Source organism: Triticum urartu, chromosome 5A (assembly GCF_056163025.1).
Source record: "Triticum urartu cultivar PI428250 chromosome 5A, HENAU_Tu73, whole genome shotgun sequence".
Classification (NCBI taxonomy): domain Eukaryota; kingdom Viridiplantae; phylum Streptophyta; class Magnoliopsida; order Poales; family Poaceae; genus Triticum; species Triticum urartu.
This window is the reverse complement of record NC_141877.1, coordinates 23468930-23495100: the sequence shown is the minus strand read 5'-3', so window position 1 is coordinate 23495100 and position 26171 is coordinate 23468930.

Genomic DNA, 26171 nt, shown 5'->3' with positions numbered 1-26171 from the left:
TTACCCCCTTTATGTCAGGATTGTCATAGGAATTGCAGCATCTCTCATGAATTCTTGACGTAGTGATACTCTCTCCATCATTATTCATTTCTCGGTTTCCGTGTTGTTACAACCGGAATGTCGACAAGTGAATCGTGATGTGTGAAATCAATACTCCGAGCAACTCGTTGCTTGGTAGTAAATGGACAATACCCTCATTCTTAACGTGTTGGTTATTGAATCATCATTCTAAGATAGATTGTGCCACCTAGTCCTTATTTCCGGTGCACTCTTCGATCAATGAGTTAGGATTGTGTCAACCCTCACTCTTTTGATCATATTATATTGCCCTGAAAAGCAAGGTTGATCTCGATCTTAGTAACATATCGGTGGTTCATGATTTTCCGAATATCTTCTCGGAAGTATTACCTGGTTGTCACTTGACCGCTATGTTGAGTTCGTGATCAAGTTGATTTTCTTATAAATCACTCCTTCTCCAGGAATCTGTGCTGGATATCCCTGAGCTAGTTGGTTGAGCTAGACAACAACTTGGAGAGTTGGAAGATAAAGGCTTGTCTGACTTAGTTCATGTTAAGGGATATCTTTTGTGTGTGTGCGTGTTGAAGAAAGATGATATCTCCATCGATTGGTCCTCGTGATCAGTTGTTGGATCTATTGCCTTGTCAAAACCTTGACTTGAGTACGGGCTATCATCAAGTCAAATCAGAACCAACGATGTTCGTAATGGTGTGTTACCCGTGGTTGATCCCTCGGGCATACACCATTATATCTTTTGGTCTGACCAATGCTATCACCGTGTTCACATGATGGTGGAAGTCCAGTGATATGGAAATCCCGATGAGTTGTTGTTGATCCCATCAGTAGTATCTTATCTCCTCCATGATTCATGTTGAACATAAAGCTAGTGTTGGAAACTTTTGAAAGCATCTCTTCATGCTAGCTCATGAAGCATATGTTGGATGAAAGAAGTGACTTCCTATGATTCACGTGCATTTGGTGCAAGTTGCCGCCGTGAGTTCGAGAAAGTTAGTTTTGCTTCCTCTGGAATCATCCCAAGTTAGTCATGCACGTGTGAAGTATTCCATGGTCTGATAGACTGGTCATCTTCATTCCATATGAATTCCATAGCACACTAAGCCACTGATTGACCTGCTCCAGGAAAAGAAGTTGTTGTGCTATCCTAGGTCATGCACAAGATTTCGATATCCTCAATGATGGTTCCCCACCAGAACTCGGTAGTGTTTTATTATAAGACTACTATGTGGTCATACTTGTCTGGGACAACGTGTTCACATGTTGTAGCAGAACCAGCTCATGTTTTGGAGCTTGCTATCGCAGTTCATTCCCCGAGAATCTCGCAACATCGTCTCGTCGATTTGTGTTGCAAACTTTCATCTTCCTTTCTAGACTCGATGAGTCTGGAATATCCTGACACCAACCAGATCTGAATCTCAGGCAGATATGATGGTTGGAGCATTTTCCAAGAACTATAATATTGGTCCCTCGATAACCGGTAAAGTGGATGTCGTGGCCAACACATCCAGCCGAAAGACCTATTATTGTAGTATCTTGATTGAAGAAAGTTGGCCACCTCCCCATAAGGATTTCGTAGGATTTACCTCCGTAGTTAATCCTTATGGATTCTTGTGCTCCCGAAGTCCGACCTTTTACTTGATGTCCTAGATACCAAACCATATCAATAAATGGGTTATCCTAGCACATCAAGGAGAACATTAGAAGCGGAGTGCTAAATGTCTCTCGGTCGATCATCTAGATTTTAATCCATTGGCCTTGCTAAGGTGAAATCTGAGAAAGTGTTATCTTTCTTTTCTCTGCATCTTCCACCATTATTCATCATGGTAGCATGTTGTGTTGCCAGGATCCTTGACACGGATATTGGTAAAACCTTGATTAATATGGAAATGCCCAAGTTCTTGAGAGCATGCGCAAGCACTAGGATTTTATCGTCGGCATTAATTGGGATCCGTTCTTAGTTTCTTTGATTATGCCATAACCTTTCAAACAGTGGAATCTCCCTCTACTGTTGGGTTTCTCCCCAGTTACTAGAATCATTCCTAGCATTTGCATTTTGTTCCCAGCTTGCACCGCCATTGTGTCATCCTACTACGGACTACCCTTCTCAGCAATTACTGTTTAGGATCATTTTCAAAAGTGGTCCTGTCATGGTCCCATCCATTTCTGGTGATAAGCAAGAGTCATCCATTGCGTTGTCTTCAACAAGGTAGTCCACATCATCCATTCTGGTATGGGTAGGCCATTCCTTCGAATTCGTTCACACGATCGTTTGTGATTGCCTTAGGCTGGTACAACGAATTCCAATAATCTCTGAATCAAAAGTAATTCTTTTTGCCACTGAAGGGAATAGTTCTTCAAGTCACCTTTTCCAAGTTCCCCGTCGCGGGATCATGGCAATTATTTCCTTGCCACCCTGACACCATCCACCATCTTTCCAAGTGTGGAACTGTTGCCTACCAAATCAAACCCCGTCGCTTGTTCTTCTATCCCTCTCAATGTGTTTCGTGTCCCAGCTCAAGAGATGTTTCAATGTCTCACTCGATGAGTGATTCTGAGTTGTTCGATCTTCGAGAAGATCAATCCTTCTAGAGATTTCCCTTTCCTCTCATTTGTCATGATAGTTGGAGTTCTCAGAGCAGGACATCGAGACAATGATGGTGATCGACTCAACGTTCTTATGAAGTGCAACCTGGATCATGAAGACTGTGTTAGCTTGTGCTCCCTCTGTCTTCTTACCTCACGTCTTGAATCTCGGGACGAGATTCTTGTTTAGTGGAGGTGAGTTGTCACAGCCCCAGTTCAGCCCTTGCTTGACTTTGCTTGTTCATCATGCCATCATGTTTAAATTCCAAAGAAATTTGAATTGGGGACTGTTGAAACCCTAGCACAGATGATTCCAACTAGGTTTATATAAAAAAAAATCATTTTCAATGATCCCAAAATTCCTTTGGAAAAGTTCATCATTTTTGAATTGGTCTAGAACCTCTGCCAAAAATGGTGCACATTTTCCTAGGTCACTTTGGATTTTTTAATAAATTCATAAAGTATTTGAATTTGGGCATTTAATTGCTATAAATAATTAAAATGCCCAAATAATTCTGAAAGTGGTTGAGGGCTATTGAAAATATTTTCAAAAGTGCCCACAATTATTTTCAGGGTTTTTGAAAATGCCTTAGCATTTTATTTAAGTCAAAACAATTACAAAAAAATAGAAAACAGAAACTAAATTAGGAAAGAGAGAGAAGGAACCTCACCTGGGCTTACCTGGCGGCCCAAGTGGCCGGCCCAGCCCACCACCGCAGCACTCTGTCGCCTTCCTCCTCGCGCCAGTAGGCAGAGGGCGTGTGCCCGCGGCGAGCCGGCACGCGCGCGCCACCTCCACCCTGCTCTGGCCACCTCCTGCTTCCCCGACCCCTTCTAGCGACGCCACGGAGATGCCCCGAAGCCCCTGTCCCCTCTCCCTCACTCTCCGCTCTCTCTCCCCTCCCCTGGCTCTCTCCCTCCAGCTCAACCGAGCGAAACCATCGCTGCCGACAAAGCACCACCGCGGCCATCGCCTTCCCCTCGACCCCTCGTCGTGCCTGCGAGCTCCGCCTCGACGTCCCCGACCTCTTCGACGACCCACGAGGCCCCGGACGCGCCGCAACGCCGCCCCCGTCGCTGTTTCCCTCGTCGGCCACCGGAGATGCCTCTCGCCGCCCCGCTCGCTCCGGTGCTTCCCCAAGCACGCCAAGGCCACCTCCGAACTCGTGGTGAGCTCCTCTACCGATCCCCCCTACTCCCATGCCCACTAGCTCATCGTAGCCCTCGTTTCCGTCGAGACCGAGACCTCACCGGCGCCGGACTTGTCGCCGCTGTCATTTTGGTACGCCTCCGTCCAAACCGAGCGCGTCACTGCACTCAGTGCACCCCCAGGAGCACATTTCACCCACCGGCTCCTCCTCCCGTGCACCACAACGCCAAACCCGCGGGTGCCCGAACTCCGGCGGCCGCAACCGAGCTCGCCGCCGTTGACTCCGGCCACGCCAGGCCCAGCCACGGCCACCAACGGACGTGCCGTTGCGCCAGCTATCCGTAGAGCCCAACGGCGCCTCGAACGGTGCCTTGTAAAGCATTTCCGAGCTGCCCCGCCATATCTGTCGTCGCCGGCGGCTAAACGCCGGCGACTGCTGACCCGTTGGCCGGCGTGGGTTGACCCCACTGCCCGGTTTGACCTCCCCCTCTCTCTCACTGACTCACGGGCCCCGCCCAACTAATTACTCTAGTTAGCGCTAATTAGCTAGTTAGGTTAGTTACTACAGTCGTTGATCAGTGGGCCCAGGCTAGTTAGTTAGGGCTAACTAACTTAGTTAGTTGACTGGGTCACTGACCAGTGGGTCCCACTGGTCAGGTTTGACCTGGTCGACGTCTTTGACCTGCTGACATCACCTTGACGTCATGCTGATGCAGTAATACATATTCTGGATTTAGTTTAAATTATAATAATTTAGCAAATTCCAGAAAATGCCCAAAACTTCTAAAAATCATAGAAATTAAACCGTAACTCCAAATGAAATAATTTATCTATGAAAAATTATCAGAAAAATTCAAGGAATCTGTTTATGGCATTTTCATGCATGTTAGAACAACTTATGGCTGCTGTTTAGGCCAATTCACATAAATGGAATTTAAACTCTCACATATGGAGTTTGAATTTGAACCTAGGGTTCAAACCAACTCCATTTAACATGTTGCTAGTTGCATTAGCTCAATCAACAACATATTGCCATGTCATTACCATGCATCATGTTGTGCATTGCATTGATTGTTTTCTTCCTTGTTTGCCAGTAATTGTCCCCTCTCGGTAGACGCTGCTCCGACGCTGTGATCGTTGACACTGATGAAGACTCAATGTTATCTTCAGAAGTGCCAGGCAAGCACAACCCCCTTGTTCATTCCGATACAAGCCCACTCACTCGCTCCTGCTCTCTTTTACTGCATTAGGACAACAACGATTCATCTGTTACTTGTTGTGGTAGTTGAACCCCTTATCCTCTGCATGACCTGTCATTGCCACAGTAAATAGATGAAACCCACTAGCATGAGTAGGAGTTGTTTGAGCCCTGATGTGCCTACTCATTCATGCTTGTTTGTAATGCCTGCTACTGCTTAGAGTTGAGTCAGGTCTGATTCATCGGGGATGGATCGGAGGTGTGTAAACATGTCTTACTGTGTGTGAGCTAAGTGTGTGAACACGTTTTGGTAAAGGTAGCGGTGAGAGGCCATGTAGGAGTACATGGTGGGTTGTCTCATTGAAACCGTCCTCAGGAACTGAGTTCTGTGTCTGTGATCCATGAACAGCTACTACCACTCATTGGGATCCTTAATTGACCCTCTCGGCTTCTTAATCACCCTAGTACTCTGTCCAGGAGTTGCAACTAGTTTCTGGTGTTTGTAGGTTATGTGTTGGCAGCCGTGCGTAGTGCTGACCCTAGGGGTGGGCTATGTTGCGGTAGATACACCGTGGCATGGTGTACCGGGCGTCCGTTTGGTGTCTCGGGAACCCTGTTCACATCGTTTGGGGCCGTATGTGGAAACCTCGGTCGGACTCCCTGCGGATGGAACCTGGATAGGCGATAAACCTGGACTAGAGACTTAAGTGTTTAGGTAGGCCATGGCCGACACCCTCGCCAGGCTTCCGCTTGAAGGTTGCCGAGATACATGACGTGTATATGGTGGTAAGTGGTGGGAGCGTGTGTGAAGAAGTACACCCCTGCAGGGTTATCATTATCTATTCGAATAGCCGGATTCCTCGGATATGGAAACTTGGACCCCTTGCATAGTTCATAGACAAGTGAAAATGGATACTCTAAAACTCGCAAGATAAGCGTGCGTGCTATGGATGGCGTTCTCGCAGGGAGACGGGAGCGGATCCATAGTGGTGTATTGATATGGTGAATTTGTGGACTCATGTGCGCCACCTCAAACGAGTTACTTGCAGTCGTAGTTCAGGTTAGCCACTGAGTCAAAGCTGGCTTGCTGTACTTAAACTTCATCACCCCCTTATTGATACCGATGCATATGTAGATAGTTCTGATGTAAGTCTTGCTGGGTACATTTGTACTCACGTTTGCCTATTTTATGTTTTGCAGAGAGATGTCAGTCTCGCTAGTAGTTCCGTGTGGACTTCGACGTTTAGCTTGATACCTCAGCTACGATCTTGTGCCCTCGGCAGGATCTGGTAGATAGTCAGGCTTCTCAGCCTTTTTCATTTGTAGATGTCTGTACCCAGACATGTCAAGCTTCCGCTTGTGTTTTGACTTGTATGCTCTGAATGTCGGGTCATGTGACCCCTATCTGTATGAACATGTTATGTATGGCTCTCTGGAGCCTTTAAATAAAGTACTTGAGTTGTAGAGTTTTGTTGTGATGCCATGTTGTATGTACTCATATCGGGCATATTGTGTGTATGATTGAAATGCTTGGTATGAGTGGGATCCGACAATCTAGTTGTTTATCCTTGGCAACCTTTCTTATGGGGAAATGTAGTCTAGTGTTCCTCGAGCCATAGTAGTCCGCTACAGCCCGGTTCACCGGAGTCCTGCTAGCCCAGCACTACTGTTCAGGACACTTGACTGGCCGGCATGTGTTTCACTTCGTTCATATGTCTGTCCCTTCGGGGAAATGTCACGCGGTGACTTCCGGAGTCCGGCCTAGCCTGCTACAGCCCGGGTTCCCCGGAGTCCTGTTAGCCCAGCGCTACAGCCCAGAATCACTCGTTGATGACCGACATGCTCGACGTGATTCATGTATGCCTGTCCCCATAGGTTAGTGCCGCTTTGGGTTCACGACTAGCCATGTCGGCCCGGGTTCTCTGTCATATGGATGCTAGCGACACTATCATATACGTGAGCCAAAAGGCGCAAACGGTTCCGGGCCATGGTAAGGTGACACCCGTGGGATTACCGTACGTGAGGCCGCAAAGTGATATGAGGTGTTACCGGCTAGGTCGATGTGACTTGGAATCAGGGTCCTGACAATCCTCAACGCCATCAACTGCCGTTGCATATTACACTTCACCGACTTGGAAAATATCGTACAGAAGTACAACCAATGGAAAGCGCCTGGAAAACTCAGGCAGCCCGCTGGGAACCACCGGTCCCCACTCAACCCCTCGTTCAGGCAAAAAGGGCGCACCCTCGTGGCACGCCCGTTCCAATAGTAAAGAAATATAAGCCCATTACGGGGCACGGAACCATTCTGGAAAGATGGCTCGATGGGCCATGCAAAATACACACAACATCGGATAACATACCTACCCACAGCCTTAGAGCATGTTGGATACTCCGGCAAGTGGCCAAGAGCGGCGAGGATATCCTCACCAAGAATACCCCAAAACAACACCCCCAGAAGACGACGACCTCAAAGTATTGACGGTCTTCTAGACTTTTGCTTCAAACAATAGGCGAAAAAGGGCACTCCGTGAACTCGCTGAAGTCTTCCAAATCGCAACAATAAATCCTTGGAATGACACGGCTATAACTTTTAATGCCGGCAACGAACCAAGATACAGGACAGTCCGAGCACCAGCCGCCTTGGTCCTCAGTCCAATCGTGGATGGCTTTCGGCTCACCAAGGTTCTCATGGACGGTGGCAGCAAACTAAACCTCATCTATGAGGATACACTCCACAAAATGGAAATAGACAGGAGCCATTCCCAGTCAGGAGGCACGGTGTGCGGGAAAAATCACACTTGACGTGGTATTCGGCACGACGGAGAATTATCAGTCCGAAGAGATAACATTCCAAGTGGCCCCTTTCAACAGCAGATATCACGCCCTGTTGGGGCGAGATGCATTTACACGCTTCCAAGCTATACCTCATTACGGGTACATGAAGCTTAAGATGCCCGGGCCCAACGGCTTAATCACTCTCACCAGTGATCCGGACATAGCACTCCGCGCCAAAAACAAAACCGCATCCCTGGCCCTTGAGGCATTATCTGAAGCCCTCACGGCCGAAGAATTAACCGCACTACGCTCCACGGTGGACAGGGACGATGTGATCCTAGACAAACGACCCAAATCCACCTCCTTCAAACCGGTAGAAGAAATAGTCAAATTCCAAGTCCATCCAACGGACCCCAAGAAGATAGCATCTATTGGAGCACAACTAGACCCAACGGTTGGCGCCGCACTACAAGAGTTCCTGCACGAGAACTGGGATATATTCGCCTGGCACTCTTCTAATATGCCAGGAATCCCATGCAAGTTGGCTCAACACAACCTCAATATATTGAAGGGATATAAACCGGTCAAGCAAACACTGCGGCGCTTTTCCGAACCCAAACGGCAAGCTATGGGGGAGGAGCTAACCAAGCTAATTGAGGCCGGATTCATTAGAAAATAAAACACCCGGACTGGCTGGCAAACCTGGTGATGGTGCCAAAGAAGGAGAAATCCTGGCGCCTGTGCGTCGATTTCAATGACCTCAATAAGGCTTGCCCAAAGAACCCCTTCCCCCTCCCCCGCATCGACCAAATCATTGATGCTACCGCAGGAAATGACTCACTGTGCTTCCTCGATGCATATTCCGGATACCATCAAATTAAAATGAAGGAGTTCGATCAAACCGCAACAGCATTCATTACCCCATATGGGCCATTCTACTTCAACACCATGCCCTTCGGGCTCAAAAATGCCAAAGCAACCTACCAACGCATGATCCAAACATGCCTGGAGAAATAGATCGGTAAGACAGTCGAAGCATATGTGGACGACGTTGTCATCAAAACCAGACACGTCAAAACACTCATAGACGATTTACGCCTCACATTTGACAACCTCCGTGCATATGACATTAAGCTCAATCCGGAAAAGTGTGTTTTCAGCGTCCCCGCCGGAAAACTGCTGGGCTTCATTGTTTCCAATAGAGAATTGAAGCAAATCTAGCCAAAATCCGAGCTTTGTCACAATTGGCTTTGCCAACGGATCTTAAATAGGTCCAAAAACTCGCCGGTTGTGTGGCAGCTTTAAGCCGCTTTATCTCCAGATTGGGAGAAAGGGCATTACCACTCTATCGCCTTCTACAGTGCACCGATCACTTCGAGTGGACGGATGTGGCAACGGCCGGACTGGAAGAAATAAAAGCCCTTCTAGCGAGCAACCCAATCCTGGCCGCGCCAAACGCCGGCGAACCCATGTTGTTATACATATCAGCAACACACCAGGTGGTGAGTGCCGTACTTGTCGTTGAACAAGAACAGGACAGACACAAATTCCCGCTTCAGAAGCCAATATATTACGTATCCACTGCCTCACACCATGCAAATCCCGGTACCCTTATTATCAAAAGATAGCATACGCGGTCTTCATGGCATCCCGGAAGCTACGATACTACTTCCAGGAGTGTTCGATCACGGTGGCTTCTGAAGTACCACTCAATGACATAATAAAAAACCACGATGCTATGGGCCGGATCGCCAAATGGGCCATGGAGCTACTTCCATTTGACATAACATACAAGCCACGTCGAGCCATTAAATCCCAAGTACTGGTTGACTTTGTCGCCGAATGGACAGAGACCGAACTCCCTAAAGTGTACGGCACATATTCCAACTGGGTTATGTATTTTGATGGTTCTAAAATGCTAGCAGGGCTAGGAGCGGGTGTCATTTTAACGTCCCCCACTGGAGACGTCGTCCAGTACATACTCCAGATATTGCACACAGACTCCAATAACGCAGCCGAATACGAGGCCTTATTGCATGGTCTTCGGATGGCTATCTCCATGCGCATACAACGCCTGGATGTGCGCGGGGACTCAAACCTCACAATATCTCAAATAAATGGAGACTTTGATGCCAAAGATCCGAAGATGGCGGCTTAACGCAACACCGTCCTAAAAATGTCGGCTCGGTTCGAGGGGCTCGAGTTTCATCACGTGGCCCGAGAAAGTAATCAAGCGGCGGACGTCCTTGCTCGCATCGGCGCCAAGCACGACCCCGTCCCACCTAACATCTTTTTGGAAAGCCTTTCTAAGCCGTCCATGGTGTGGCAAGGGGAGAGCGGCAACACCAGTCCGGATTCGAACACAACCCCAGATTCCGAACAGACCGATATTATTGGGGGCTCAGCCACCGAAATAACACCGTCGGCCCATCTCATTATGGCAGTCATTGCCCCATGGACCAAACCCTTCTTCGCCTACCTTAATAGGAAAGAACTCCCTGAGGATCAGAACAAGGCCCGCCTCATTGTCCAGCGTTCGAAGGCCTACAAGGTTCATGATGGAGAGCTCTACAAGAAAAGCCCTACCGGAGTCCTTCAAAGATGTACCTCCGAGGAAGAGGGGCGGCAGCTCTTGGCTGAAATTCATGCCGGTCTCGGCGAGAACCATGACGCAGCTCGTGCCCTTGTTAGCAAGGCCTTCCATACAGGTTTTTATTGGCCGGCGGCCCGAGAAGATGCACAGGACCTTGTCCAATGTTGCATCGGATGCCAACTTTTCGCCAATCAAAGCCATATGCCCCCCACCTACCTACAAACAATCCCCATCACTTGGCCTTTCGCGGTCTGGGGGCTCGAGATGGTCGGACCCCTTAAAGGAGGAAGCCATAAGAAAAAGTATCTGCTGGTCATGGTGGACAAATTCACTAAGTGGATAGAGGCCAAACCAGTTAAAACGGCTGAGGCCGGACAAGTGATAGAATTCATATCCAGTGTTGTGCACCGCTATGGTGTTCCACACAGCATCATGACCGATAACGGCTCCAATTTCACAGCCGACGAGGTGAAAACCTAGTGCACTAATCTGGGCATTTAGCTTGATTACGCCTCTGTCTATCACCCACAAACAAACGGTCAAGTCGAACGAGCCAATGGTCTCATTATGAGGGGCATCAAGCCCAGACTGGTGCGGTCTTTGAAAGAATCAGACAAGCACTAGGTTGAGGAGCTCGACTCTGTACTCTAGGGGTTGCAGACCATGCCCAATCGCACTACCGGATATACACCCTTCCTTATGGTGTACGACGCAGAGGCTGTGTTACCCTGCGACATTATTCATTACTCACCTCGAGTGTGCATGTACGAAGAGAGAGAGGTCGAGCTTGATCGACAGGACAGCTTAGATGCCCTGGAGGAGGAGCGCGACGTTGCAAAACCCGTTCCGCATTTTATCAACAACAGGCTCGCAGGTACCAAAGCAGGGAAGTGCGGGCCAAGACTTATAATGTTGGCGAACTCGTTCTACGCCTACCGGAGAAGAAAAAGGACAAACTCAAGCCCAAGTGGGAGGGTCCCTTCATCATTGACGAAGTTCTCACCGGAGGATCATACCGCCTGCGTGATGCGTCAGACAATCGCCTAGAGCCAAACCCCTGGAACGCGGCCAGACTCCGAAGATTCTATGCCTAGTGCCGGACTCTTTGTTCGTCCCCTTCTCCCTATTTGTTTCCATTACTTTTGCCTCTCTTTTCGCTTTTTTCTTTCTTAAACTTAAAGCTTTTCACACGGCTAAAAAGTGTGCTTATGACCTACAAAGAGTCAATTATACCTGGGGGCTTCTTCGATAGAAGCTTATTATTGTTATTTTTCGAGCATCAAGCTCATCACATATGTGCGTTTTTCCCATATGTACCTTTCCTTCGCCATTATATGCATCGATATGACTTAAGTTTTGGCCAAGCTGGGTTGCCTGGCCCCTGTGCTTATGCCCTACGTTCCCATTAGTTCGGCTAGGGCATAAAGGGAGCATCTCTGCGATTGTTACTACCGGGTCATCCGGATGTGTACCTCAGACTGGGTGAAGCCGAAAGCTAGCGTTGTTAAGGGAATATTCGGTCGGTGAACTAAAGATGTTTTCACAGTCATTAAAATATGAACCCCCAGATGTTGAATACACTGTGATTTTTTCAATCACAGTTCGTACATGCACATTAATGCATGCACACCCAGGCAAAGGAACCCACTACAAAAAAACACATTCGTGACATTTTGGGCCGAACGGAAATTTTTTCTATCATACTTATGACACTTCTATGACAATAATTATGACAAAACATGGTATCATCATAGATGTGGTGGGGTCCTACTACTATGACAAAAAATCATGATAGAAAATGGTCTTTTCATCCTGGGCGGGCCAGAGACGCAGCTGCATGACATTCTTCGGGCCGTCCATGACGGAAAAAACCATGGTAGAAGTGAGGGCGAGGAAAATATCGGGGTGTTCCCGGTTACGGTGGGTGGTCGGGGCCGAGCGATGTGCGTTTCTCTCGTACACGCACGCGCGTGGGTGCGAGGCGTTGGGCTCTAACTGAACCCGAGCGAGGCGTTGGGCTCTAACTAAACTCGGGCGATTGCACTGCAAGCTACTCGTTACTGAACCCGATCGATCGATCGATGGCTGTTAACTGAACCCGATCGAGCGATTCCTTCGCTACTGCTGCTAACTGAAGCCGATCGATGCTGCCTCTGGATGACCAGTGAGCATTGCTGGGGGGGTTTGGATGAACAGTTCCCGGTGGGGGTGGATGAACAGGACCCCGTGGTGTTGCCTCTGGATGAACAGGACCCCAATTGATCGAGCCGGTTGGGGCTGGATGAATAGGACCTCGTGCAGGGCAGGGTGAATAGGACCACCCCGTGGAGGGTAGGATGAAAAGTAGATGGTGGAGGGCTGGATGAACAGTAGCCCGTGGGGGGGTGGTTGAACAGGAGCCCATGGAGAGGTCTGGTTGAACAGTAGCCGGTGGAGTAGCGCGCGGTGGAGGCTGGATGAACAGGAGCCCGTGGATGAACAGTCGCAGGTGCAGGCTGGAGGAGGTCGACGGTGGATGAATAGTAGCCCGTGGAGGCTGGAGGGGTTCGACGGTGGAGATGAACGGTATCCCATGGAGTCCCGTTTTGCGGCATGCCACACCCCTCCCAATGAACAGGACCCCCGTTTTGACCGTAGCGATCCAACACAAGTCTGTTTCCTCCGTTTTGCGGTACGCCACACTCCTCCCGATCAACTGGACCCCTGTTTCGACCGTAGGAGGTTCGTTTCCTCCGTTTTGCGGTACGCCAGACCCCTCCCGATGAACAGGATCCCGTTTCAAACGTGGCCGGTCGAACACAAGGCCGTTTCCTCCATTCTGCGGTACGCCATGCCTCGTTTTCATCGGCTGTTCCGTCCAAGACCTCCCAATGAACACGACGACGCATTCCGTTCCAACCCAGCCGGTTGGCTCCCCATGAAAACGATGACGACGACGTTGTTTCTCCGTTCCAACCCAGCCATGTACACAAGCCCTGGCCGTACTTACGCGCGAGTAGGCGTTCGACACCCCGCCCGTATGTACGTACATGGCCGTATTTACTTTCTTGCACCCTGGCCGATGTACGTACGTGTACATGCTACGTGCGCGCCTCTACTATGACACGTGCGCGCCTCTACATCGACCAGTATGTACATACACGTTCGCGACCAGAATGACAATGCTACGTACGGTTCGACCAGGTGGGTCCCGACTGTCAGGCACTTCCTTGCCTGTGAAGATGTAGCTGGTGGGTCCCAGCAGTCACGGAGGTGAATCATTTTTTTCCCCGATGCACTTCCTTGCGTGCAAAGATGTAGCTAGTGGGTCCCAGCATTCAGGGGGAAACATTTTTTTTTGCAAAATACGGTGACCCGTCCAGTGGGTCCCCGTTGTCAGGTGGAGGAATAACTATTTTTCACGTAATATGGAGGCACTTCCTTGCTGCGGGCGTGGACCCAGCTGTCAGCCTCTCCACGTACAGTACTCTTCCGATGGAAGTCGTTCCTTGACCACGTTGACCACGCCGCGCCGAGAGCGCCAGGGTGGTGGACGACGGCGAGGCCTAGGAAGGGGACGACGTGGAGCTGGGGAAGACGTGGCAGTGGATGCCCACGCGGAGAGGAGTACGAGGGTTCACTGGTTCGGCTGTGGTGTGAGGCTGCCGTCGCCGCAGAATAACAGGGGGTGTGGGTGAGTAGAGGGATGCCATGGCCAGCTATGGGAGTAGTAGGGGGCGTGAGCCCTGCACGGGAGGCGGGAGCAGGCGGTCCCACCAGCGCTAGATTTGGCGGCTGGAGCAAGAAGATCAGAGGTTGAAGAAACACGACGGTCGTTGGATTGACATCCAACGGTTACGTCTGCTAGAATAGTTTGTTGACGTATATAATAACTAAAAAAATCTTGCATACACGTCAACTTAATAGGCCCATAAGTCAGACCATTCCCTCTTTTTTAATAATTTATATATAGCTCATTGCGACTTCTTATGCAATTTATTGCAGACCATTTTTTTGGTTGGCCAAGGCCAATTTCGCATATTTCTGTGGGTTCAATACTATTTTTAATACCGAAATGTTGAGCCAGATTTAAAGTACTTTGAAGATATATTTAAATTAGGTTAATGCCCAGTGAAATAGGAATCTGAAAATGTAAAAAAATCAGAAATTATAAAGTAATTGCCAATTTGTCATCTGTTTTTATATTTACAACCCATTTCATATTACTTTCAATATTTGCAGGCATCTTGAAAGAGTTGCAGCCCATCAGGGCGTAGAAAAATAAGTAGGCCTGGATTGGGTATTCTTCAGAAAAAATAAACTGGGCTCATTTTTACAAAGAAAAAATAGCTGGGCTGGTCACATGGTGAACATAAAATATAAGCCTGGGCTAGACGGGCCACATCCCAGTTCAAACCCTGCTCCGTCTCAACAATAACAAAAAAATACTACTCGAGCTGCTACGTCCCAGGTGTCAGCCGATCTTGTGCTATTCTCTTGTCTATTGACTATGTACGCTCACAATGTCGTGGGTCCCAGATGTCAGGAAAACACTAGGAGGAAGCATTTTATTTTTTCATACGCTAACATGGTGGGCCCTAATGTCATCCTCTCCACGTACTTCTGCTGATTCTTGTTGTTTGTTGACCATGTTGACAATGCAAGAGGCCGGCGCCGCGGCGAGCGGAGGACGACGGCGAGGCCCCGGACGTCAGCGTTAATGATTTAGGAGACGGTGGGGCGGCGATGCGTGCGCTAAGGTGCAGCCAGCCGTGGGAGGCGGAATTAGGTAGCCTCGGTGGCGCTGGTTTGGTTTTGGCGGCTGGAGGAAGATAGGACTAGAGAAACACGACAGACTGTAAAAGCAGCAGGAGTACTTAACAACCTTAACTGAAACCAGCAGGGGCATTTAACAACCATAGCTGAAAGCAGTATGAGTACTTATACAGGTTCAATCGTACAAAGCACGCCTCGAACAATGCTACTTTGCCTACAGTTAACCAAGGGTGAGGCCGCCAAGCCCCAGGACAAGGCCCAGGCGCCACCCCGCGCATCCACAACCTTCTGAAAGTGGCTTCATCTCGCAATGTGGTCAATAAACAGGATATTCACTTTAGATCCATGGAAAAGCAGGAACATAATCTTCTGTCCTATTCTCCAAGATCGACGGGCCTCCATTATTTGAGACCACCCATGAATAAGTATATTTTCACCTCCAAGGGGAATGGAGTAGGTCGACATAAACATCATGTTGTGACCAAGGGAAAGTCTGACCCGACCATGGTCAGGCATCTGTATAGGAACAATAGAACTGGGCAGTTTCTGTTTCAAGAAGATCACAGCTATAAAACTATGTATAAGCAATAGTTTATGAACAACATATATAACAGAAAATAGCTCGTACCATAAGTTTCTCGACACAGTTGGACCTGTTCAACGAGTGCAGCAGTGGCGCACATATCCCACGTGGCCTTCCACCCTTGAAACGCCCCACAAGGACCTCAAGATGATCAATAAAGTGTAGGAACTTGTGGATGTCATCCCAGTCAACTTTAGTGCCATCAGTAACAGTCGAGTTGTTACAGAATAACAAACGAGCAGCCTGCTTAACTTTCAAAAAACCTACACGTGCCACCAATTATAAGAAAATATTAGTTAGAAGTAGCATCTTCGTGAGAGATTCATTGCTACTTCTAAAGTTAAATTGTGACCAGTTAGACAGAATAGGTGGATTAAGAAGTAATCGAGGCAACAAGCAAGAACCAGATACAAAACTAACATGGATGAACAATTGGAACGACGTTGGGGTGGAAGATCGCAGTGAAGATGAGACCAGGTTCTACTATTTCCATCAACATTCGTGCGCCAACTTTCAGTTCGTAACACTTGAGAAAGTTTATCCAAGTTTGGCCATAAAAAAGCAGCGATCTTCTTGGTACATGAACCCAACTCAAAACTTATATCCATGGCTTGTCTTCACTGTTACCATTAAACTGGTGTATTCAGTTATGGCAAGGCCAAGCATCTTGAGTGCATGTGTTCTGGCAGAGCAAGGAATGCACTCCAGGAAAAAATAATATGAGAACACAATGTATTCCCTATATCCAAATCTAGAAATACTTTCCTCCTTCACGTCAGTGTTGACCATGGTACTAGTACCTTTTATCCAAATATAGCAATCCAAATTTCCAAATTAGTCGACATCATGTTCAAAAAACCCACCCTCCCAGATAGAAAAGAGGATTCTAGGAACATACTGTGCGTGTTTTAAAATCCTGTGTTAGGATGAGAAGGAACAAGTGTGGCATCTCACCGAGGGCGCAGAAACCTGTAGGGTCCTCGCACTTTGGGCACTGCAAATGAAACACACTAGATTCCGTAGGAAGAAAAATGCATCAATGGCGGCGGCGGCCATCCTAGGAGTACCCGCGACCAAGGGACTTGGGTTTATCGGGGATGGATGAAGAATTAGTACCAGGTTCTCCATGAGAAAACCCTATACAATCGCCGAGCGGAGGTTTTCTCTGAACAAGCAGACAAGGGAGAAGGGATTCAGGCTGAGTGAAATATTGTTGCTTCGTCCGTCCAGCTTACTGCTAAAGCTGGAAAGGTGGGGGTTTTGTGATTTGACGGCTTAGTGGGCATTAATGCGGCGCTACGACCGGGGTGTGTCTACCGTGCAGTTGTGCAATCTAATTTGGTGCATATGGCATGTGGACCCCGTTGCCGGATGCCCCACATATCAGCGCAAGGAAGTAGAAAGACAGGAGTAACTAGTTATTACACATAGATATATTTTTGACAGAGAGATATTCCCTCTGTAAAGAAATATAAAGATCTTTTATATCACAACTTTATACATAAGAAAAATCAAGGGGAATATATATAACATACTCCCTCCGTTCCTAGATATAGGGTGTATAGTTTTTGGCACGGAAATTAAAGAACGCACGTGAAGGGAAAATTTCACAAGTTTTGAGTGAGATTACAGATGACTAATTGACATGAGAAAATAGAGGAGCTTACATGATATAAGGAAATGTAATCAAATCCCTAAAAAAATTATCCAAACGAGTGGTGCAACGCAATACACCTTATATTTCGGACTTTTTCTCAAAAATATATACACCTTATATCAAGGAACGGAGGGAGTATATAATTATAAAAAACAGAGTTTTTTTAACACGGTATAGACGAGTTGGTGATGATGGTGTGCCTGTCATCCTACAATATAGGCCGTCCGATTTATATCTGACGGATAGGAAGGAAACTATGGCAATTTTGCAAAAAGGTACAAACACACCTCTCCGCATTTGCAAATAAGGCCTTCCCTCGTTCATACTTTTCTCTCACAAGATAAAATACCCATACAAATGCATCTTGATGTTACGTGCAACGCACGGGCATTATGGGGGTTCAGCTAAGAAATACTCAGACAGGCTCACGGTTCTGGACTTTGGGCCATAGGCCGGTGGGCCTGCATGTTTGGGGGCCCATGTGTTCTACCTCAACGCTTTTCATATTGCAAGCGGTCAGTACGGCGCTGGTTTTAGATGCCGTCGCAAGGCGAATACATAGAATTGAATAAAGCACAACAGCTGTTGGAATGAAATCAAATGACAGTTCCTAACCAGCAATCAGAGTTGCAATTCTATCAATGATACTATTGTACTACTTATACACACAGGACACTTGTTTCACCATGCCAGAGTATTACATCAAAATCTCTTGGCGGATAGATCAGTTCGGCAATACTAAAGAATTTCAAAGTTGATTTGGACCAGCTCTCCTTGCCGAGAAAGTTCGATTTTGACATCATCCCCTACCGCAAGATATGATTTAGATTTGAACCTTGACCATCCTTTAGCATCAATCATCATGCGACCATCCTTTGTACTTACGATATATTGAGCAGGTTCATTCACACCAAGGCTGCGCATGGTAAGAGAAACTTGGCGGCTGTCGCCCGGGTTGTTGAACGACTCCCTCGTTGCTCTAGGAATTCTCTGTTTGCAAACAAGAAGACATACCCAAACAGTTAGATCAACACAGTGAATCATGTGAAACAACATGGAAATAAAAAAGAACGAAACACTTGGACGGCCAATGCTTACCAAGAAGGTGGACATGTCGGTTTTTGTAAGGACTTCGGTATATGAAGTGCGAACTGCAGCCCAGTCTGTTGCCGGTGCGACTGCTTGTTCGGTTGCCGCTGCACGGGCCGGAGTAGATGCAAGTGTAAGTGTTGGTGCAGGTGCCGAAGCCGTTGCTGCTGCTGGAGATGGTGCTCCTTATAGAGCTGGTGGCGGTGTCGATACCCGATCCTCCAGTAGATCAGCATGATCCGCTGACGCGGTCGGTGCCCAATCCTCAGCTGGATCAGACTGAGCTGCTGCCGCTGTCGGTGCTAGAGCAACTGCTGGTGCTCGATCCGTTGCTGAAGGTGGTAACGATGTGCGAGACTGTGGCGATCGTGTCTAGTCTGCTATGGTCAGCTTTCTAACTTGACTAGGCTTCGTGACCGTGATCCAGTTTTTTTCTTCATTTCTTTTAAACACGAGAAGGACTAATTGTGGCGTTTTTGTTAAACCAAACTGCAGTTCATCATAGGGATTCAGGTTGTACTCAGACAATAGACTGATCCAATTTTTTTCCAGTAATATAAGTGATGGACAGTGCCTTCGTTACTGACACAACATAAGAAGTGAAACCTGCAAAAATAGCCATCGTAGAGCAAACCAAACGGTTTATTCTGTGATGAATGTCACATGGCAAAACCTGCATCATAAAATTGCAGGAAAAGAAAGAAAACATGACATTAAATCAATAAGATTTAGACAGTAAATCAATAAGATTTACTTGATGTGACCCGAGTGAATCCTTACCAGGAAATCACTATGTTGAAGTACTAAACAAAAGATTGATCGTCCAACTACGGGTGGCATGCAGGGGGCCCGCCTACTCCCACAAGCAGGACAATCCAAAGGTTGTGACAAATTGTATGGACCGAACATCCATGGGACTAGAAATCCTGGTGGGTGCGATAAACCCTACAATGCATACAAATATTGGAGTGTAACCATAATTGATAAACCCTCCTCACAAAAAAGATGATCTGGATACTTCAAAATATACAGACTGAATTGAGTGGACATACACCGTTCTTAGGACTGACCACACACCAAAAGCGGCGGTACTAATAAACAATACAGGGTTCACAAACACAAATCAAGTACTGAACAATAGTACTTACTACAGACAAGCAAAGTTGCACTGAGTAAACTCTGCAGACTATTTCTTGCCACTGACCTACGGGATGAACCCCGCATAACAGACTAGGCCATGGACTTCGTGAGAGATGTCTACATGCACCATCACCATCTTGTCAACCTTGGAGAACCTAACAGAGTGGTCTTTCCACTCATAAACATGATCATGAAGACAGGACGCATTAGATTTGTTGGGAAGCTTTACAAGAACCACACCCTTCGTAATCGAAGGCACAGCCAGGAAATTGTTGTGGTCAAGTACAGCCTCGAGAACACGCCTGACAACAATGCTACAGGAAAACACTAGTTCAGGACACGTGGCGACAAGGACACAGCAGCTGGATAATTTAGTAGTAGAACTCATCCTCGGGTCTTCCAATTCACATGGCATGACTTTGAGAACTTCATCTCCACCGCGGACCTGGTTCTAATTCAAACAGAAACCATATTTTATTACTACCTCCGTTCAGAAATATAAGATGATTTTCGATATTATACTCCATATATGACTACATATACGCATAGAAATGAGTGAACAAAGACACTAGAACATGTCTTCGAAGGCATGGGAGCAGAGGGATTACTTGCAGTATCCATAAAACAAGTTACTGAGGCAAATATACCCTCTTCAAAGGTAGCATTGATGTTCATAAAGTACTCCCTCCGTCCCAAAATTCTTGTCTTAGATTTGTCTAGATACGGATGTATCAAGTCACATTTTAGTATTAGATACGTCCGTATCTAGACAAATCTAAGACAAGAAATTTGGGACGGTGGGAGTAGTTGAAAGTAATCTATAAGAAATCAGTGTCAACCTCTCGCATGTTTTGGTCAAAATAGGAATTTAGAACCATCATTTGGCACACAAAAATCACATGCAAGATCACCCAGAAAGTTGTACTACTAGTACTAGTACTGTGTGTTAGATGAAAAAACACAATCAAGATCGAGAAAAAGATTGTCAAGAAGATATATTACCTAGACTTGCTTAATGAGGGATCCCGGAGAGGGGGGCTTGGACAGGGCGATGGCTTTGAGCTTGTCTGCGGTAGTCTCAGCGGGGTGCTTGCGCTTCTTCGTACCATGAGCCTCGACGGTTTTGGCCAGAGCCATAGACATCACTTCGGCCGGTGCTCCAGCGTCCATCAAGAAACTATCAAATAGAAATAAAAGAAAAGAAACCATAATCACAAACCCAAAACAAGAAAAGAGAGGGAGTTATAGGATCAGTCTCGGGGTTGCAAGACCGGGCCTTGGCCAGAATCAACACCATTGATGGGCTCACCTTTCCTTCTTTGGGAGAGAAGAACAATGGTAGAAGCAGGTCGGGGTTTTCTTGAAGAAATGAGGAACAAGATGAGGGAGAAGCGAGGGTTGGGTAGAGAGGAAGCTAAGAGAGAAGAGTGAAATGATGGTTGCTTCGTCCGTCCAACTTACTGCTGGAAAGGAGGGGGTTTTGTGATTTGACGGCTCATTGGGCATTACTGCGGCGCTTCGATCGGGGTAGTCTACCGTCACTATACTACGGAGTAATTTAGTGCATGGCTGGTGGACCCCGATGCTGGCTGTCCCACACGTCGGCGAAAGTGAGTAATTTAGTGCATGGCCGGAGGGGGATCCGCACGGTAGAGCATGTCCACTGTTTTTCTGAAGAAGAAAATGATTACAGCAAGTCTTTCCACTCTTACGACGGAGGAGTGCGAAACACGGCAGCCACTTGAACATACACAGTGCTCCTACTACTAGGCATGTGCAGTGGTTCATACGTCAGTACTACATAATCTTGTTGCTAGTGTAGTAAGATATGATGACAACAAATGATGTTGTGCGCATGTCAACTATATGAACAGTAATGTAGTAACATAGTACCGCTTTCTCGACTGTCCGGTTGAGAATGAACGATGAGATCAATGTTAACAGAACTAGGTCTACAGCGCACGGAGAGTACGGTGCTACAGTACTCCACGAAACATGAACCATATGAAGCACGAATAGTGTTAGGCAGGGTGTATGAAGGGTGCACAGGATGGGAGCAAAAGTTCCCTTCTTGACCCACTTTTGGGTGTTTGGCAGAGTGCATGAAGGGTGCATGAGTCCACACTAGTAGGTTAACACAAATACACGAAGAGGAAACAACTACTCCGTCTAGGTGTGTAAGTCATCTTACGTTGTGCACTGTGACCAAGGCGGAGAGGAAAACGAGAAAACTTAATGTCTTTTTGCTAATTAATAGCATTGCATGCAATGAACTAACCACTGCATGTCATGTTTATTAGTCTCAAGTCATTGAAAGCATGCACGGCCCACGTCTCTTATTGGTTGATATGTCACAAAACAAGAAACGGGGAGGGAGTTAATGTACCGCGCCTAAGTGTTTTGGGATTATTTGGTTTTCGTAAGGTGGCTTACACACTATATTGAGATGAGAATGCAACCAAACACACCCACACGCTTTGTGCTACAGTGACTGATCTACACCATCTGAGTTTGATCCAACGGTCATGTTGCGTCAAGACATGGACATGCCCATGCAGAGGGTGCCTAAACACCACCGAAGTCCCTCTGCTTCTTGAGGCGCACAGCGTTGGTGATGTAGGGGGTGAAACGGCTGAAAGGCAATGCAATCTACGGGAAGGTGGAGGGAGCCAGCCGAGGAGCGGGGAATCTTTTGGTTTTCACCATGGTAAAACACCAGTCGATGACTTCTCACATCACGGAGCAGTGGGTTTTATAGGCGGAGTCATCGTGACTAATTGCTTCCGCGCCTGCTCCCGTCAATCAAAAAATTAAATATCCTGACGCGCCTGCTCCCGTCAATCAAAAAATTAAAAATCCTGCCGCACTCAAACACCAGAGCAACGCCGCGGTGGATGTTTAAATTTACCTGCCGGCAAGTAGATAAAAAAAGGGGTGAAAAAAAAATGTGGCGGCGGCCTAGCTAATCGGTCGAACTAGGCCAACTAGCTAGCCACCGTGCTTCACTGATGTATTCGGCGGGAAAAGTGGTCTTTCGTGATTTGACGACTCATTTATTTACTTGCTTCGGCGAAAATGCACAGTAGGGCGCCCCACGTCAGGAAGAATATATGCGTGCACCACCCGGGAGGACCCCAAAACCGCGCGGTAGGGTGTGCCATGTCTCGGCACGGAGGAAAAATGTGCATGTAAAAATTTACTCTATCAGACGTAGTATCTATGGTTCGACCTCGGGACCCAGCCAGTCGGTCGAAAACACCCCACTAGCCACACAGCTTCATCATGCTAACATGGCACGGATGATATGTGTGGTTAGCTCTGTCTCCACCGGCCACAACATCTCTTGTTCTAGGCGATTCTTCTATTTTCCAAGCTTTTTTTATTTGTAATAACACCACGGCAAGCTAGCGCCGCTCTTTGTGTGTGCCCGTGCAAAGGTTAGACGATGGAGAGAAGAGAGAGATCGCAGACCTGGGACCCACCAGTAAGTGAGTCAACGGTCATGCACGTGTAGACGAGGCACTCCCTCTACTCTACTCAACGTAATACTGTATAAAATCAAGTTATGGGACAAAGCCAACAACCGTTGTTGTTTTAGGCTATCGACTTATGCTTTGTAGTCCAGGTTGCCAGTTTGAATCTCGTCTTTCAGATTTGTTAGTTTTAGGTCCAAATTTGATTAATGACAAGTGGGACCCCCGTGTGTTGTTCCGATATTTCAGTGTAGGATGGTTTTTTTGAACAAACACTTTGCGCGGTTAGACAAGTAATGGCACAAGTTACACGTATTTTGCAAGTTTACGAACAAAAATGACAGTGGCATAGAATATCACATCCACCCCGCGGCTTAGATGCTATGGTGACAAGAGTTTTTACATCATTGGAAGTGAGATCCAATGGCTTGGGAGTAGTCTTTGTAATTATGCGCAATTTCCAAACTCTCCAAAGGTTTTTTTTTGCAAATAAAAAAATCAGGCCTCGTGTGTGCCGCTGCATCTTGGATCCAACGGCTCCCCGTTGCTCATATTAGGTGCTCCCCGTAGCTTAATTACCCGCTACGGTGATATGAGCATATAGGTTGTATGATCAGTGATCAGATGGCACATGCGCAGTACTTGTACTTTCTGCGCAATTCCCAAACTCTCTCAGCCGTGTATTGCAAAAGCATTCAAACCTCCTACTGTGGGACGTTAGATCTCCGTGAACTCGTATCACCATAGAATCTACGGTGTGGGAGCACCTCATATTCTCCCGTGCGAGAAAACATAAGGTGCTCTCGCAGCTTGGATGCTACGGTGATACGAGCTTTGAGGTCGTTTGATGTGAGATCCAATGGCATCTGAGCAGTCTTTGTGCTTGTAAGCAGTGGCCGAACTCTTTGGGGGCTTTTCTACAAAAAACACCACCGAGGAGGCATTGGGTCACAAATCCAACGGCTCCGAAGAGCTTGTATCACCAAAGCATCAAAGGTGTGGTAGCACATGATATTCTTACATACAGGAGAATATGATGTCCTCCTTCATCTTAGATGCTATGGTGATAGGAGCTTCGAGGTCGTTGGATATGGGATTCAAGGGCATCTGAGTAGTTTTTGTACAAATTGTGTGCAATTCTCAAACTCATCAAGGTTTCCTGTAAAAATATTAAGACATCATGTGAGCTGCTATATCTCAGATCTACAAGCTCCAAGCAACTCGTATCGGCATAGAGCATCTAAGGTATGGGGGCACATGATATTCTCCCGGGGAGGAGGGGTGGGGGTGCACAACCAATCGGTGGTTGGGAAGGTGGGGACAAATATAATCTAAACAACCCTAAACAGAGCTTCACAATTTTATCTAAGGTCGAGGGGGTGACCCCCGACAATCATAGCTCTGCCTAATTAAACACAACATTTGCATGTACTGTAGTACTAGACTTAATATTCATGTTTCAGTTTCATGTTCATTTTAAATATTGAATTGAGGACCATGCATGTCTTACATTTTACTCCCTTTGTTCCTAAATATTAGTCAGATTTCAAGTGGACTGGCACATACGGATGTATATAGACATATTTTGGAGTGTAGATTCACTCATTTTGCTCTGTATGTAGTCGCTTGTTGAAATCTCTAAAAGACTAATATTTAGGAACAGAAGGAGTATTTTTGAATTCGTGTCATACATGCATGGTTTGGAAAAATAGATGCACTATACTTGTTGGATTGTTGTTGTGTTCGTGTGCGGGTGTCTGTGTGTGTGTGTGCGTGTGATCATATGCTTGATACATACAAAGTTTTCTCACCTCCATATTGTTCATCTTTTAAATTTGAATTTGCATTGAAAAACTTAGCAGGGATACCATGAAATGTGAAATCCACATTGAGATCACTATATCACAAACTCACTCTAATTCAACAACTCGTCATAAATCAATTACCACATTCAGATTAGTATTTGCAAGGATATGGGCATTGTAATACACATAGATTCGTTCGGCAACTTAAAAGGTTCCTTTCGTATTCTCGAATGGTAGGACCCAACGGCGTACCAGCCAGACCTTGGCTCGTGTTGATCCTAAAAAAAACCGGGCTCGTGTCCTTCTGGTGGCGTGCGTGGTACGCACATTAGGCAACCCCAACCAGTCGAGCCTCCGCGTTTCGAGTCGAAATATCTGGCGGCCAGAATTCCAGCCCTAGGAAATTCCCCTCATGTCCCCGGTCCATAATGACTACCGATGAACAACGAAGGGATGCTTTAGTAACTAGACAACGTTGTGTTCAAAAAAAGTAACTAGACAACGTTACCTACCGTGTCGAGCACGGTTCAATTCCCTCGGTGGCTGCTCGCCAAGGTCACCCGGTAACTGCATTGCCTAGTACTACTACTACTACACCAGGATGAGCACAGAATTGAGCCCGTTTGTTCGTGCCTAGTACTTGAGTTAATATATCAGGCAATGCACTAGTATGGAGGGATTATCCTTTTGCTCGGCATATATAACTTGTCTGAAGTCTAACTAAGCAAAATGTTTGACCAAATCCTTTCTTAAGAAATACAACAGGACACATGTATGACTTGAAAATTTATTGCATGATGCAGGTTATGATATTGTTTCGAATCCTGGATCTTAAATTTTAGAAAATCCAAAAGTGACCATAAATTCTTCAAACTGAGCATGGTCACGTGATATGGCACAAATATTACTTTGTAATTTTTTCCTTCAATTTGAGACAAGCTGCTTATGACAAGTTGCACAAATGAAGAGCCAAGGTATTTTGGAACAAAGATCTATCATGTTAAGGCGAACGCTTTCACTATTGAAACCGTGGGCATTTACGTGCCGCCACGAGTCCCGCTTCTCATCGGCAGGTGCCGTCCGAGCAAGTGTGTGAGTCCACAGGAGGCGTGCGAGCAGACCGCTGCGCTGGCTGACAGGGAGGCGTGCGAGCGGACCGCTGTGCAGGCTCACCGGGAGGCGAGCCCTTTGACCAGGCTCTGCCGCCCACCTTCGTCCCAACTGCTCCCACTTTTAATGTCGCTGGCGCCACAGTTTAAAATCAACCCTGCACTACCCAGTATCTCTACAATCTTCTCTCTTCCTCTCCGATTCTCCTGTCTTCTACCTCC